We start from the raw sequence: 17,553 nt of genomic DNA, 5'->3' as shown, positions 1-17,553 counted from the left end.
TACTCTTCTTTAAAGGGTGAAGGATGAAGAAAGTTGACCATTCACCAGAACTGAAGCTTTGGGCGCAGAATATAACAAAGATATAAGAGAGATAAATTTGGGACCAAAGCCATGACATCGTAATGAAGCAAACAAAAGGGACCAATCAACTCAATCAAAGGCCTTTTCGGCATCCACAGAAATAGCAGCCAGAGGAACTGAGAGAGAAGAGGCCTTATTCAAGACATTAGGAAAGAGTCGAGAATTATCGGAGGTGAGTCTACCCTTAACAAAACCACACTGTTCCTTACCAATAAGATGAGGCATAAAAGGATCTAAACGTAAAGCAACTAATTTAGAGAATAATTTATAATCTACATTACTTAATGAGATTGGACGGTAATTTTTACAAAGTTTGTGGTCACGGCCTTCTTTTGGAATAAGGCAAATGGTGGCATCCTGAAAGGATCCTTCTGCTTTGCCAGAGGAATAAAATGATTGAAAAAGCGACAACAGTTTGGGTAATAAGAGATCAGAGAAATGCAAGTAAAATTCAACAGGAAAACCATCAGGGCCAGGTGTTTTACCTTTAGTAAGGGAAGATAAAGCTGTAGAAAGTTCATGTAATGAGAGATCAAGTTCAAGATCTGGAAAATTGAGATGGGAAGTAGAGGGTCTGGGTAGATTCTCAAAGTAAGATTGAATAAGAGAGGATGCAGGACGGGATTCTGGAGTATATAGCTGTTGATAAAACTGTTGACACTGATCAAGTATATCTTTATCCTTATGAAGAAGGGTATTGCCAGAAGAATAAATTGATTTGATTAAAGTACGTTCTTTATGAGACTTAAGATAGTTAGCCAAGAGTTTACCCGATTTGTTGCGACCACCATATTAACGTGCACTACTTCGGAGAAGAATTGAAGATGCATTATTGGTGGTGAGTTTATTGAAATCAATTTTTGCTTGTAAAAGTTCTGGTGACATACATTTATCTGAAGAAGTGTAAAATTGATGTTCCAATTTTTTTATATATGCTAGGGAAATTTTACATTTCTGAAGAAATTGCTTCTTTTTCCTAGAGACAAAATCGATAATGAAACCTCTTGCAGTAGCTTTAAAGGAATCCCAGAGGATATAAGGAGGAGTGGTAGGATCAGAATTAAGTTGAAAGAAATCATTAGTGAAAGAACGAAAAGAGGAAGAGAAATTAGGGTCAGAGAGTAGTGCGCAATTAAAACGCCAGCAAGATGGTTTGGGATGGGGTGGAAGTAAATCAAGATCTGTTACAATGGGCGCATGGTCTGAAATAACTATAGGCTCGATAGAGGAAGATAGTAAGTTTTGAGATAAGGATTGAGAAAGAAAAATATAGTCTAGTCGAGAGAAAGATGCATGAGGAGGAGAGAAAAAGGAAAAGTTCGAAGTGTCTGGATGTAAAAGTCTCAAAGAGTCAGCAAGACCGGACTGTAAAATGGTATCCAGAAATTGTTTATGTGATTTGTGAGGAATAATGCGAACTGTGGATTTGTGTCAAGGAATGGGTCCATAATCTCCTTACAATCTCCACCTAAGAGGAAAAAGTCACCTTTATTTTGGATACATTTGTTTGTCATTAAGGGCCATAAAGAACAATCAGGTTGGGTAGGACCATAAACATTAAAAACAGTTAAAGGTATCGAATTATCTTTTTAATTTAAGGGATTCAATTTCAGTAAGGTGAGTCTCTTGTAGAAGGACTATATCGGGAGTATAGGAAGCCAAATGAGAGAGAACTCTCTGCCGTTTATTGGGATTAATAAAACCTTTTACATTCCAAGAAACAACTCTACATTTTAAAATGAGAGATAAGTTTAGTAATATCAATATCGAAAAGTGAAAAACAGTATGTATACATCATATAGCCGAAGAAAGAGAAAATTAGGAAAAGGAAAGAAGAATAGTAAACAACTTCGGAAAGAGGGATCAAAAAGGGATAGGATTGAAGGAAGGGAAAGAAAAGGAAAAGGAAAACTGAGCCGTAGGGAAAGATGAAAGAAAGGAAAAGACAGTACATATCCAAAAGGACGACTGAGAAAAACATACCTGTGGGGAACATACAAGAGGGAAATAGGGCAATAGGCGCACTCAACAAGACGAACCGCTCAAAGCTTGGGAGTCCAAACTGCACCAGGACATAGACAATCGAGAGTAAGGAGCCACATAGGTGAAGGGAACAAACAAAGACCACAAACCTGTGAAAAGATGTATAAAAGAAAGATAAATGACAATAGGGAAGTAACGTTAGGGATAAACAGTACAATGCATACAATAACAAACCTACATAATAACAAATCAAATGCATCAGAAAAGCAGTAAAAGAACAACCAACAGATGGAAATCTTAAAACCACTTAGCCACTAGGGGAAGAAGAAGTGTCCATGCTACTATTGGATTGAATATGAATAAAGTTCTTAAGTTCACCAGGTTCTTGAAAAGTCCATGTCTGATTCTGATGAGTGACCTTGACAATGCATGGATGAAACAAGCCAAATCTAGCACCCATAGAATGCAGGGATGCACAAAGGTTGAGAAACTCCTTACTTCTTGAGGCAGTAGCATTGGAGACATCTTGAAAAAAGGAACACTCTCTGGCCCTACCCAGAAATCTGACGCTTGGACCTAGCTGCAGAGAGAACTGAGAGAAGAAAAGAATGACTCCTCGTGGTTTTGTAGAAGTGGATGAAGGTGGACCAAGCCTGTGGGCCCTTTGGATACTTAAAGAGGTAGTGGGTGGCATGTCCAGCAGCTTCAGAAGAAAAGAGGTGAAGAATTTCACAGGATCATCACCCTCCAAGGATTCAGGCAAACCATAAATGCGAAGATTATTCCTCCTATTTCTGTTTTCCAAATCTTCGGTATGTTGCTGGAGAGCAAGGACTGATTTCTCCAGAGAGGAAATGCGATGAGAGTTAGACTATACGTCCGAAACCTGTTGTTCCACAGCTGTAATTCTAGTATCCATAGAAGATCATTTATCTTTCAGAAATTGCCTTTCTCTATTAGTCTCTTCATCAAAGGGAGGTAGCGCGCGAATCTCCTCCAAAATTAGTTCCATAGAGATAGGAGAGGATGGTTTGTCAGGAGAAGGAGGGTCTTGCTTCAGACGCTTGGTCGATGTAACAGGAGGAGAAGACTTGGTTGACGTGGACTGCGTAGATATAGAGCGATTGGGTGTAACACCAACCATTTGAACGGCAGTAGAAATAGGTGAAGTTGAGGAGGCTTGAACACCCTTAGAAGTTACAAAGACAAATTTTGGTTTGCGTAGTTTGCCCATAAAAAGAGTCACTGACAATTGAAATGCAGATAGGAGTCCTGATAGTAACAAAGGAAGACCAAGAAATGTTATGTATATCTCAGGAATACTCAAGCGCAAGAAGTCAGTCAGAAAAAGCTATTTGGCATTTTAATATGAGAAGAATGCAAAGTTCCAGGTAGTCATGAGCAAATGCCAGCCTCCAGCCTCCAGCACACCAGGTCATAGAGAATGAAGCTGTAGGAAAACCATTCCTCTGTGGCAGTTACAAGGAAGCAGGCATGATACAACACCAACAAAGAATGAAGACTGTGGCAAAGATAGTGAAGCAGCAAATGCTGTGACTGAAAAACAAAACAAAATTCACTATGACCATACAGGAGCCATCATCCAAAATGAGATTACTGAAAGGAAGACTAAGGTCCATGAGGAGAGGCATCCATAGAGAATAAAAGTGGGCATTGCAGGATCATAAATGCACTGGTGCCAATGAATAGTGAGACGCTGCCCAGTAAATAAGAAAAAACAAGCAGCTCATCTGATGATTCACATGGGCGGGGTTCCGTGAGACACAAACCTTCATATAAAATATTGCTAGTCATCAAACAGTGGAGTTGTTGGGAAACCAGTAATTGTGGCATACTATGCAGGAACAAACATATGAAATTACCACACAGAAGAGATGGGATGTATCTGCTGAAGCGTTCCTATTTATGCAGTTAACAGAAAAGCCAAAACTGCCAAAAGACGAAGACGAAATGCGCGAGGAGTTACATAGCTCCATGGGGAGAGGAGCGCGTGCAAACAAAATGGCAGCGACGCGCTGACACAGATGCGGTGATGCCGATAACTGAAGTAGTTTCGTGCGGCGGATGAAAAGAAACGTCTCACCAGATGGTGTCCATGCTCCGATGCTCAGAAATCAAAAAATCCACAGGGGAAACTTCCTGAAAATGAGGTAAAGCTGCTGGGTAGAAATCCGGTGCGGCGGAGCAGCACCCTCAAGCGGCCATCTTGCGTGGCGCCGTAGCCACGGCCCTCATCTATGTATTATTTTAAATTATTTAATTCCTAATTAATTACATACATTATGAAATTCTGCTTTTTGTTGTTATATTTTAGTTGCAGATTGTTATGTTTGTAGGGGTATAGTGTGGGTAGTTAACTAAGTAATAATTATTTAACACATACTTATTAATTGTTAATTAATTAGGTAATTAATGATCATTTATGTAAATTGTGTTTTACTTATTTATACTTATTTATTTTAAATATATTGAGAATAAATTCAAATCAATTGCTATTGAGAATTAATTTTTCAATTATTTAATAATCATGTACAGTGATTTTTTTTATTTTTTATTTTATATTTCATTTTTATTGGTTACTTAATAACATTAATATTAAGAATCTTCTATTTGTTCTAAATTTATAGGACCATTCAAATATATAATGTGTTTGAAGTGAACTAGTTTCCCTACTGTTGCTTAGACTGGAGGTGAAATAGTGAATGTAATCCCTCTGAAGTCCAATGTTTTCCCTAGTGTTGCACGGACTTGAGAGGGAATAGTACATTTAATCCCTCCAAAGTCCAATGCTTCCCATACTGTTGCACAGACTGGAGTGGGAATAGAAAATCATACCCCTCAGAAGTCCAATGCTTTCCCTACTGTTGCACAGACTGGAGTGGGAATAGCAAATCCTACCCCTCCTAAGTCCAACAATGTCTTCACTGTTGCACAGACTACAGAGAGGCGGTGCTACGGCAGGCCTGGGAGTTCTGAACATTTGGCTATGGGGCACTGAACTATCAATCTATTGAGATTTAACATTACAGGTACAAGAGGTGTGGAAATAATATGCACCACTGAAACGTAAATTGAGAGACCTTACCAAAGAATATGCTATGCTTTATCCTGAGCGACTCAGAGTGACAATAGATGGCAAAACCAAAATCTACACGGATCTGAGTAGTTTGTCACAGATGCTTAAGTCACGCTCCAATGCCAAACCCATGAAAACTGGACAAGACTTGAATCTGGACAAGACTGAGTCCCGCAGTGAATTGTATCAACAGTACTAATGCACTGACTTTTGCGCAGACCGACTCACCGCTTATGAGCACCAGAGATGTATTGTAGCTGTTAATGGTTGCAAGGTTAAAGATTTGCCTAAGTTTACTTGCCAATTGCACCTTTTGAGTCATAAAATTCATGTATACTCATTGAATCTCATAAATATTCAGGATTAGCACCTATAGTCTACCATGTTCAGTATTAGTGAATTAAGCAGGAGGTTTTATATATGGTACCAATTGGTCACTAAAATGCAAGGGCTGAAGTACAGCTCAGGGGTACTCACAGCCTCTGCGTGTATTACACACAGTTTTTGGTCGATGAGGTGGGCACAGAGAGGGGGGGTGGTCCAGTTGCCATGCTGTTAGGAGGAAACATGCTTGGGAGGGGGCGGGGATATCACATGTTTGAGTTTAACTGTCTCAAGTAACCGAATGGAGATGACCAGTTTGAGAACAAGTTATATATTTGCTGGTATGAATCAAGAGAAGTACACTGAGTGTAAATAGTGCTCATGGACCTTCATCGAAAGTGAATGTAGCCACTATAAGTTTTATGACATGGAATGTCAGTGGGCCGAATGATCAACATAAAATTCACAAAATCATTCTTTTTTTACAGAGAGACAATGTTGATGTTGCTAGATTACAAAAGACACATTCGGCACCCAAGTTAGGGATGCCGACATAGAACAGTATGAAAGGCTCCTATGGTACGGCCGGATTCATATCATATGCACTGGGGTTCTGATATTAGCAAGTCTTAGTTCTGTCGTACAAATTAAGGAGGTGTGTGTGGATACTGGGGAAAGATATGCAGTAGTGAGCTGCCGGAAAGATAATCTTGATGTACTTTTACTGGGTATCTATGGTCTGAACTATGACGATCTTCAATTTTACCGAACTCTAAATTGGAAACTTGCTGCATACAGGATCATTTCACGATTATAGGGGTTGGGCGATATTAATTGCGTACTATTGCCTGACCTAGACAGATCCAGGTGACCCCTTGGGAGGCCATCAGCTGCAGCGAAAGCTGTTGCCGAGCTTTCAGAATCAGGCAGGTTGATACACGTCTGGCGCTACCGGTCACAACAAGGCAGGGAATATACTCACTATTTCGCAATATACACATAAATACCCGTATAGACTACTGGCTCGTCTCAAAGAGTCTACTGCCCTTCATACACAAAGCACACATCTACCACGCATAGTGTCTGATCATTCTCTTGTCAAGTTAATAATGGCTTCCGAAGGCTTGCAGCCTAAGTGGCCTTGTGTGGCGAGCCACACAGTATCCACTATTGGACGCAGTGTTCCGAGAGGCACTTGCACAAGCAATAGATAAATATTTTCTAAATAATATTGGGAGTGTAGCACGTATGGCCACCATCAGGGAGGGTTTCAATGCCTATATTCGTGGTGTGACAATCTCTAAACATGCCGGAGTACTCTGATCCTTACGGGATTAAATGTTTAAACTTGAAAAAGAGCTAGCAGTGCTGGAATGCAACACAAAACGAACTTCAGAGCCTGAAAGAATGGCACAGACTAGAGAGAAGATAGATGAGTATAATGAATTAGCACAATCAGAAATGGTCCACTTTGGAAAAGATGCTGTTGCCAGATTTTACGCAGAGGGGGAGAGACCCAGCGCTACATTTGCTGAATTGACTTGGCCTGCGAGAGGAGACAGTGAAGTACTGGTATTACAGGACAGTGATGGCATGCGGGTATAGATTGCTACCCAAGTCATTGAATGCTTTTGCTCTTATTACGCAAAACTTTTTACCTCACTAGCTCTTAATGAAGACAATTCGGCCGAGTAGTATTTAGCACATATTGCCATTAAATGTTTGACTGACTCCCATAGGGGGCGCATGATGGACCCCTTCGCCCCAGTGAAATCAAAGAAGCATTAAAAGGAATGCAAAATAACAAAGCACCTGGGTCTGACGGCCTGACAGTGGCCTTTTATAAAGCATACCAAGATCAGCTAATTGCCCACCTGGTCAATTTATTTAAGGAAATGACTAGAGTTGGAATAATGCTCCCCGACGATGCGAAAAGCAATTTTTGTTACGTTATTAAAGCCTGGCAAGGCACCCACACAGTATACCTCATAAAGACCACTGTTCCTACTTAATACTGATACGAAACTTTTTGCCAAAATATTGGCGAACAGGATTTTCCCACTGCTCCTGGGCTTGGTGGGTTCAGAACAATCTGGATTTGTACCCAGTCATTCCTTGACAAGTAATTTGCGTAGTTTATTCTGCACAATCTCCCAAATCGATCCTGATGTACACGTGGCGGCTGTCTTTCTGGGTGCCACAAAGGCATTTGATTTTATTGAATGGAGTTTCTGCAGACCGCAAGATATTTGAGAACCGTATCAGACATATCTCAGACAACAAGCTACAGATGAGGCAGCGGTAGCAGAAAGTGAAGAAGGAGGCAAGGATTGAGTTGGTGGGCAGTTGCTGGCCACTTACATCCCCATTCCAGTAGGGATGACAGGTTAATTCGAATACACAATTTGGGTGTGCGATATGCTAAAGCTAAATGATTTCTTTTAAGATGGTCTAATTTTAAAATATAAAGACTAATTAATATGTCTGATTGCCCTACTAATATTGACTACAAAATGTTGCTTAATTGCTCAGAAAAAGCTTCTCTGCTTTTTCTCATATTGTATACCTAAGCTATTTTCTCAGGTTATATACGTGTGTAACAACATTTTGACTACTGTAATGAGTAAATGTGGTTAAAATAAAAAATTAAGTAAGAAAAAAAACTGTGCAACATTTTCCCTTTACAAAATAAGAACAATTACATGCATAACAATAACTAGGCCCCTACTGAAACTGCAAGCCAACACCACCACAATACATTTTAAAAATTGAATAAAAATTGAAAGTAATCCTGGTGCATGCCCTCTATCAAACAAACAAAACCCTTAACCAGCAGTTTTTTAACTTACTTGTAAAATCTCAATCACATAATCCTTAAATCCAATGGTATTGACAGCAGACACAAAGAGTGATCCTTCCCGCTCCAAATCCAAATGGGAAGTGATTAGGAGATGGACAAAGCACTGGGAGGAGCCTGCTTGAGAGGAACAGGAAGTTGGACACTCTGGGGCACTTTCGTCCTGTTGGAAAAAAAAGTTTTATAAAATAAGGACTCCTCGCACTGAAAATCCATGCGAACTTGAGAATTTTTTTTACTCCAAATTGTCATTTTGGAAGGATTTAGATGCTTCTCGGGAGACAATCTTCCCCAGGTTACAGCCGTGGTCAATCACACTTGCTTTCTATTGCTTATGTCACAAAACAAGTGGCAGACGTTGCTGGCGTGGCCTGAAGCCATGTTAGCAGCTGCAAAATCTCACATGAGCTAGGAGGCAGCTTGCAAGTCTCATGGCATTCGCAATTGTCTTGAAAATCTCATGGGCACTCGCGAGCAGCCGGCAAGTTGCTCCTGCACACATGAAACAAAATTTCTAGTGCGCCAACAAAAAAATAAATAGCCCTGTCAGGTAAACCATCCATGTTCCCTACCCACCAGCAATGCTTTGTCCTCTACCAAGGAGGCTCTTTTGACAGTTTTATTGACAAATGTTTTAAAAGTGTCATGTGTCATGAGGTCTCCCAGAGGCCCTGCTGGCCTAAATGATCTATAAAATCTTCCAGATAGGAACTTGCTGTGCCTTTCTCCTTACGGGAAAGTCGGACCATAGATAGGTGTATTGTGACTTTGTATCTGCTCTTTTGATCTCATGCCAGCATTTGATGTGAGCTCCTCTGCGGGCCAGCCTCTGCCTTATTTGGGCTGGCGACGTGTATTTGGGCAGGTTGAAGATCATTCAGAGTACTCCCATCACTATGCTGTCTAATATAGTCGCATCTCTCCCCCTCATGGCCTTGCTCCATAGGCAATGGTTGGTATACGTTTCGCCTTTATCTGGTGGAGAGTAGTTTCAGCCAGCGATTTTATTTTTTAAGTTTCTTAGTGTCTCTCCTCTTCAGTGCTTCCTTGTAGGCAGTGACACATCCTTTACTATCTATAATGACGCCTTGGTATTTGTATTCCTGGATGATTTCCAGCTGCTGTTTTGCCAAGTACCAGAGGTAAGCTCCTTTAGCCTTACGTTGGTTCAAGTGCATGACTTTTGACTAATAAGGATTTATGCTCCAGCCTGTTTTCGACAAGATTGTCTGTATATAGTAAATTAGAAAGGATAAGGCCCCCCCATCTTCGGGCATGGCAGTTGCACTTGTAAAGCCTGAATGACAGGTATAGCATGAAGAGATTAAATGGGGACAGAACTAATACAGCCCTTTTTCAGCCTGATTGTGGTTGGAATCCTTCTTGGCAGGTAATCTCCAGTCCCCAGCTTCACATCAGATTATCACTCTAAGTCTAATAAGCAAATAGAACAAACTCATCAACGTTTAAACAGTATCTGCTTTGGTAGTGTAATGCTACTGAAGATGATTGAGCTTCTTATCTACAATTGCAGATTTTTTAAATACTGAGACGACTCAGAACCTCTGAAGTTTCATAATTTTTTCTTCCTATTCATACTTCCCACAAGTGAATAGAGAAACACCACTGCATGTTATGTCCCCAGCCCATCTTGTGTTTTTCCCACAAGAAATCGCCTCTAATGAAAACATACACTAGACTATACTTCTGAGGGATGGTGGAAGGTAGAAAATGTGTGTGGTGGTAACTGGGACTTCTCCTTACAAATTCATATTCTTACACAAATCAGACAGCAGAGGGGCTCAAGTGCACTCTGAAGGATTCACCCGGGTGAAGAAGAGACGAGAAGTAAAAGAGCGGGAATAGTGGGTGGTTAGGGGTAAGGTGAGGAAAGGAGGAAATACACTGGAGTTGATGGAACAGAAGAAAAGGAACAGCCCGATTCATCAAGCGAAATTGCGCTCGCAAAGGGCCAGATTCTGCGAATCAGGCCCTTTGCGAGTGCAATTTTAGCATTTGGGATTCATCATCCCAAATGCAAAAATCGCTATTAGAGAAATTGCATATTTGCGAGGAATTGGATTTAAGGAATCTCTAATAGAGATTCCTTAAATGCAATTCATCAACCAATTAGAAATTGCGAATTTGCAATATTTGGTCGCAATTTACCACGAAGTCTGACTTCGTGGTAAATTGCGAAAAAAGAGTAAAAAGCACTTTAGTGCATTTTTTTCTTTTGCATGTTACACACACACATGTCCTTTGGACATGTGTGTGCGCAACACCTGTTTAAATTTGCATTTAAGGGGTGCTACAAGGTGTCCTTTGGACACCCCTGGCACCCTTTAAATCGCTATCTTATTTGCAATTAGCAAATTGCTAATCGCAAATAAGGAATACTCCCCATTCATTCCTATGGGCCTTTAGGCCCATAGGAATGAATGGGGAGTTACTCCTTATTTGCGATTAGCAATTTACTAATCACAAATAAGGAATGTGTAGGAATCGCAATTTATTTTGCGATTCCTACATGAATCCCGTTTTGCGAGTCTGTAATAGCGATTCCTTATGAATCGCTATTAAAGACTCGCAAAACGGGTCTTTGATGAATCTGGCTGGAAGTGTCATAACCAATGTTCCCTCTAATTTGTTTCCTCTGTGTGCGGCAGTGTAAGATCTATATGCGCTGCTACCAAGGCTATGAGCGCCAGTAACCAGGCACGGGTGTTGGTGCAGCACCAAATATCACTCCAAACTTTTGCTTAAAAAAGTGAAAAGACGGTGCATTTTCTCACATACAGATCCACGGGAAAAGTGTTAAGACAGGTTTGAAACCATCAGACATAGCAATTTGAAACCTTAGCAGCTATGATGCTGCATTTATTTTCTTAATAGAGCTGGGCTGCGGGGTTATTGTGTGCATTTGTTCAAGTTTTCATGTTAATTTCAGCTCATGATAGGTGCTGCGATTAACTAGAAATAATCTGCTTTGCCACACTTTTCGAATCAGCGTTGTTTAACTAGTCTCACCGTCAATGAACCTTGCTCTACCTCTCAAAAAGACAAAATAAATCTTGAAAAATGGACTTCGGGAGATTCAGGTCGTTACCCAACCCTTACCTCAGCTACCACCTCCACATGGATGGGGAGCCACAGTCTTACTGCTTTGTCACACGGTAACTGCTGCTGAGGGTACATCATTTTATGGGTAAAAAATTAGGTTTTCAGGGAACGGGAATGGGAATGGTAATTCCAAGTGCAGGTGATTCAGGACCCCAAGAGTAAAGCTTTCATTAGAATACTCTGCATGCTGCACAGAGAAGGGAATAAAACATTTTTCAGCAATAGAATGAAAATACAGCTCTCCCGGTGTTTTCGCCTCTCACTGCCAAACAAACTATGTCCATCAGATTCCCTTTCTTTTCCAACTCCAAGTACAAACATTTTTTTCTAGTGACTCTGTCGAATCATGTTGATTCACCTCATGCACTCTAGCTCAGCCATTCTAGTAGAAAGACGATCGTTAACCCTCGAAGTAGTCTGATTGCTTCCTAAAAGCACCACACATGCAGTGGTTGAAGTGGGCGGGATCGGCAAGGCATGGCGTGCCCCTACTTCTTTAATTTGATTGATTCCGTTCCCCTGCTTTTTTATTTAAACATGCGTCCCAGGATGGCAGAAATAGCCAAGGCCCACAGATAAGGCTCAGCGTTCGTGGCAGTTCGGGCGGCCGGGTAGGGAAGGAAAAGGACTTTGTCTCTTCCTTCTTGCCCAGAGAAGACAAGGGCAGTATCCACTTCTCCTCTGCCACTGGCAAAAGCACTCACTGATATCTGAATAATTCATGTAAAAGCATCAAGGTAACCATGTTGCTCCTGCTTACATTTCACATGCTTTACTTAACTTGCATTCCCTATGAGTGTTTGCTTTTTTCACGATTTTGTAACTTATTTATTTAGGCAGCATATTACTCTTGTCTAATGCGTAATTTGAATTGTGTCACATCCAGGAGTTTATAGCAGGGCACAATTGGGTTGTGGCTGAAGGCAGTGCAAGTTTCTGTCAATGGGGCAGTATGGTGTTCAGTGGAGGATAGGATGTGGCACTATGGTCAGAGCTGCCGAATCTGGAACTGGGGAACCAGGTTCAGCCTTCATGACCAGTCCACCAGACCACTCCCCTGAGGGAGCACATTCCCTTGCTAGTCCTTAGAAGCCTTGGTGTCTTTGCACCATCATGTGTACCCTAACGGTGGCAACTGTGGGTTCATCTTAAAGGCCTGTCAACCACAAACCATACCGAAGTTCACCTCCAGACTTGCAGGCAGGCCTATGAAGCAGCACACCCTAGCCTGACAGTCACTGAGGTCACAGGACCCTTGAGCAAGGTGGCTCTAGGGCGGTGCGATCGCACCGGGCGCTGACTTCGGGTGGGGTGACATGCTTGGAAGTATATTATGTTTCTAAAAGCACTTGCTGCCTCCTTCCTGGCCTCCAGCAATTTTAGGCAACAATAAAAATGCCATGATAACTCCAGTGATTAATGTTCTTCCTGAGAGAAATGATGTGTCAAGTGGCAGGTTTGACTCATTTGTCAGGGGGCTAATTTGCCTGCTAAAAATAACATGTATAATCCAGATCACAAAGTGCACATAATGTAAATGGGTCAGTGGGTTACTGCTTTTGTCAGTGAGATCCTTTTGGTACTTACAGTTTATAAGTGAAAATCCTAACATAGAACAAATGAGCTATTAACTGTCATCAAAGAGCTGCATGTTTTTTCCCCAGTCTGATTATCCTAATGTTGCAAAAAGGGTTCATGTGAATAGCAATCAATTTTGGTTATTAAAAAGAACCCTCAATCATGGTATTACGTTCTAAATTCAGTGTGTTTCTCCAGATCAATAACTATTAAACTACACTGCCTTCTCGTATGGATGTCATGTGACTCCTACACATTGTAGTCCTTTGTCTTATGTAATATTTCCTATACAGAGATTTACACACATGTGACTAATTGTCTCTGTGTAAGGAGTGTGATGTAAAGTGCTCTAAGCTCCACAGAAAAAACTTCCTTTCAATGGGATAATTCTGGACATTGTAGCATTCAGGGTCTGTCCTCTGCCGCAGTGAGTCCTGGACATTCATGATATGAGCCCAGTGTTTTGGGATTGCTCCTGGGTCTTGGTTAGGAAGGGTCTGCAGTTTTGTAATCTCCTGGACTTTAGATTCTTCTCATCTCAAATGTCAGGCGGCATATATGGCCCTACAGAGGAACCTGAGATCCCAGGGTTCCCAACATCAGGGATGCCTCACTGACCCCATCCTAATCTCGCAGAAGACTGGTAAGGATCTTCTCTGGAGGTATCCTTCTGTGATGCAAGCTTGTTGATGGATTTGTTAAAAGATGATTAGCAAAGAATGCTACAGGTTTAAATGAATAACAACGGCTTGGTATGATCTGTGATCTATGAGATCTGTGCGTCTCAGGGGGAGTGCACTGTAAGACATCTCTTGTAACAAAGGGTAACAGTAATCTGTGAATTGGCAAGTCGTTTAGTTAGATGCCCTCAGTATGCCATGAACAATATTTCTGTACTCTTATTATTTCCATTATCTTTAGTTCATTTATAAAGTGCAAAGTAAACCAAATTGGTTTCTTGTTGGTAGAATTATTAACGAGATTAAGCTCAAAAACTGTTGTAAAACGTGTGTAGAATAAAAACTACTTAAATGAGTTTAATCAGCTTTCTAAACAAATGGAGAGAAGAGTGCGTACTTATTAGCAGAGACCACTGAAAATGATCTATCTTTATAAGTGGAGGTTGCAGTCATAAGGATTTCCAAATACAAAATGCCCATTAGAATGCAGGTGTTCAGAGGGAAGATGCCACTAAACTTGTTAGAATCAAAGGAAAGATGTTTTGGCATAAACGCTTTTGGAACACTGAAGTTATTTATGGATTTAAAATGAATTCTGTCACAGAGCGCAGCTACGGGGTGATTGTCCGCCTCTTTTAACGTTTTCATGTTAATGGCAGCGCCCTTCATGGGCTGCAATTAACATGAAAACTTTATTAAAAAAGGCACACTATCACCCCGCAGCCCAGCTCTATTTAGAGAAGAAATGCAGCTAGCTTACAAACACAGCGTGTACTTTTAAGTGATTCTTAAAGCACACGCTGTGTTTGGTGCAGCATTTTTTTTGTTTTCTAGAGTGTGTCTGCGGACAGATTTGTGCTTTTGTTTAAAGCATTAGTGTTAATCGCAGCTCGAGACAGGCTCTGCAATTAACACGACTATTTAAACAAAAGCACGCAATAAACCCCACAGCCGCACTCTAGAAAACAAGACATTTAGCAAGAGGGAGCACTTGCTAAATGCAGAGGCGGAGCAAATGCTCTTGTGGATGTGTGCTCTGTGTGCGCGCCACAGACACAGCAGTGCGCGCTCCGGGGCACGGAGGTGCGCGGGCGCTCATGCGCGCGGGTTCAAGGGAACACTGGTCATAACTATATGATTCTGAAGTCTTTTGGTCTTGTACATACACTACCAACTCTTCATCCTGATTCAAACCATCAAGTCTCATAGCTCAATTATTTAACATGATTCAATTACATATAGCTGCTTTTCTTTGTCTCTTCCAAGTAAGTGGAGTCACCCTGTCAACAATGAAGACAAGTAAATAGGGGTCCCCTTTGTGCATCTCTACAAAGTGTCTTGCTACAGGATATAAGGGTTGAAATGTTTTTGATTTCCCAAGCTGTTATAGCACTCTTTGTCTTCAGGAAACCGAATGTACTCCACACATTTTTCAACCCATAGGTGCATTCCAACAAATAGATCCAATAATCTGAGGAACAAGACACATGTTTGCTAATACTCTGTGCTTTTCTAAACTTGGCAATGAAATCCCTTGCATTCTTACATCTGTGATATGCATTACAATGCCAGCATATGAAAAATCCTTTTGGTTCCCTAACATGTAGTCTTCTTGGTATTGATTATGTCACTGTGTAACAGCAGATCACTTGAGTGTTCCACCTTTGTGTATATAAAGCTAGGATGTGGTTCAATGTCTCAACCTATATTTTATCAGTGGTCAGCAATCTCCAGTGCCTAGCCAAAGCCATCCTAACTTCACCGGATATTTAGGCATAGGCGGTAATGAATCTAATGATTTGGTCATCCTCTATCTTAGGTTTATTGGATTATGGAAGTGTGTTTCTATTCAGTGTGGATGCCTTGTGTGATACCTCTTTCATTACATGCCTGGGGTATCCCCTTTGATGAAACCTAGATGCTGTCACCATCTCCTCTTTGGTGTTCATGTCTTAGGTAGTGTAGTTCCTGTTTGCCCTAATGAACTCCCCATAAAGGATTCTCCACTTGAACGTTGGGGTGACTCACATGAAGTAGGCTGTTCCCTATCATGTCTTTGTGCAACAGACTTGTGATTAGCTTATCCCTTTACACCTCTACATGCATTTTTTATCACAAATGTTTATGGTGAAGGAGAGGCTGAGTTAATTGTATTGCAAGCAATCAATGAATTTATTTTCTGTGACATGGCCACCATCTCAAATAAGGAATAAATCATTGATATACCGAAACCATATAACATTGTAGTTGGAATATCCTGGTTGTCATCTGACTAGGCCACCTGCACCTCCCATCAGCTCATAAATAGATTACCGTAGCTGGGGGCTAAGCAGGTACCCATAATTGTTCCTGAGGTTTACCTGAAAAACCAATCATTAAAAATGACAATATTTTTCCCTAGACAGAAGTCAATCATGAGCAAAAGCAAATCATTAGGATGTCAGATTAGTGTCATGAGTCTCACCCGATGAGACTGTAACTAAGCTTTGCGGAGAAGATACAGAGCCAACTCCTTTAACCCTACCTTATTACTTGTAGCACCTAAGACAAAGAAGTTGGGTGGGGACTGAAGGAAGCGAGTCATGTTGTTGTGGTAGTGTAAGTCCTTCTTCTATGTATACCTCTGTCATACTTTAAACACAAGAGGGTTGACTCGGTTAGTTCCTTGTATGTCCCCATGCCCTGCACTCCTCCCTTAACTCCCAAAATGATTCCTGCTCTGGATCTAACTGGTACAAGTATTTCTACTTCGATGAGAATCTTTTCTCAGCCTTCCATCTTGCAAATCCTTCTTTGAATCTGTGACTTTCAAATGCCTCATAATAGCCTTACTTTTGTGTGATTCTCAATCATTTTATCTTTATACTTCTGTGTTGTACTGCCCAGTAAACCTTTAAATATTCCTCAAAAGTCTTTAACTGTCTTTCAGAACAAATTCACTTCAATTAGCAAGTGTGTTTTAGATTTAGTTCAACCCTCCGAGCAAATGTCACTTAAGTCTTTGATTGTTCGTTTTTTCCATGCATAGACTAATAACAATGAAGTGATAACTTATAACTTTTTCTTCTTCCTTGTAGGTTCTAATGGGCATGCAAAGGTCAAACTTTGCTCACAGGAACAGGTCAAGGAGCTGTGACATCCCCTTTAAGGTGAGTATCTTCTGTGGAGCTCTTTCCAGGTCAAAATTCTTAAGGCAAAGCATGGTTTGCCATCCCGGCATGGTTTAAATATTGCTGCACTCAAGAGGCCGCCGAGGTTTGCGAGATCTTAGCAAATTGTGGCTTTTCTTAGTAGTGCAGTCTTAAAGTTACAATAAGCCACCACAAGTGTTTTGGATTGTATAATTATGCATACAACAAGCATGGTTAAGGTACAATACTGGCATCAAACAGTGTCACAGTGACATATCCATGAACACTGTGAGTATAGTTACAAAACAGCAGACATAATATTCAATGCTTGCATGCAAGAAAGTATGCATGTAAGTTCAGATATCTGTTATACAACAAGCAGCATGGGCAGGGAAAGGAGTGTGAAAAGGTCATGATTTAAGATGGCACAGAAGGAGCATCATGATGTTTCATAATATATTTTCAGTGGTATCCCTTGTAAAACATGTCTGCATGCTTTGATGCCGTTTGTGCCTTAAATGTAGGCATAAATAAAACATACATCAAAAGTTCACATTAAATAATACGTTTGCCAGTTTGTCTCTTCTATCGTTTTCAAGAAGTCAGTACTGTCTTTACAGTACGAGTTCAACTCAATCACAAAACGTAATAGAAAGGAACTGAGATACATAACTGTATTTTCCAATAGGCTTCATTTGA

Source organism: Lissotriton vulgaris, chromosome 9 (genome assembly GCF_964263255.1).
Source record: "Lissotriton vulgaris chromosome 9, aLisVul1.2, whole genome shotgun sequence".
NCBI lineage: Eukaryota > Metazoa > Chordata > Amphibia > Caudata > Salamandridae > Lissotriton > Lissotriton vulgaris.
This window is presented reverse-complemented; position numbering follows the sequence as displayed.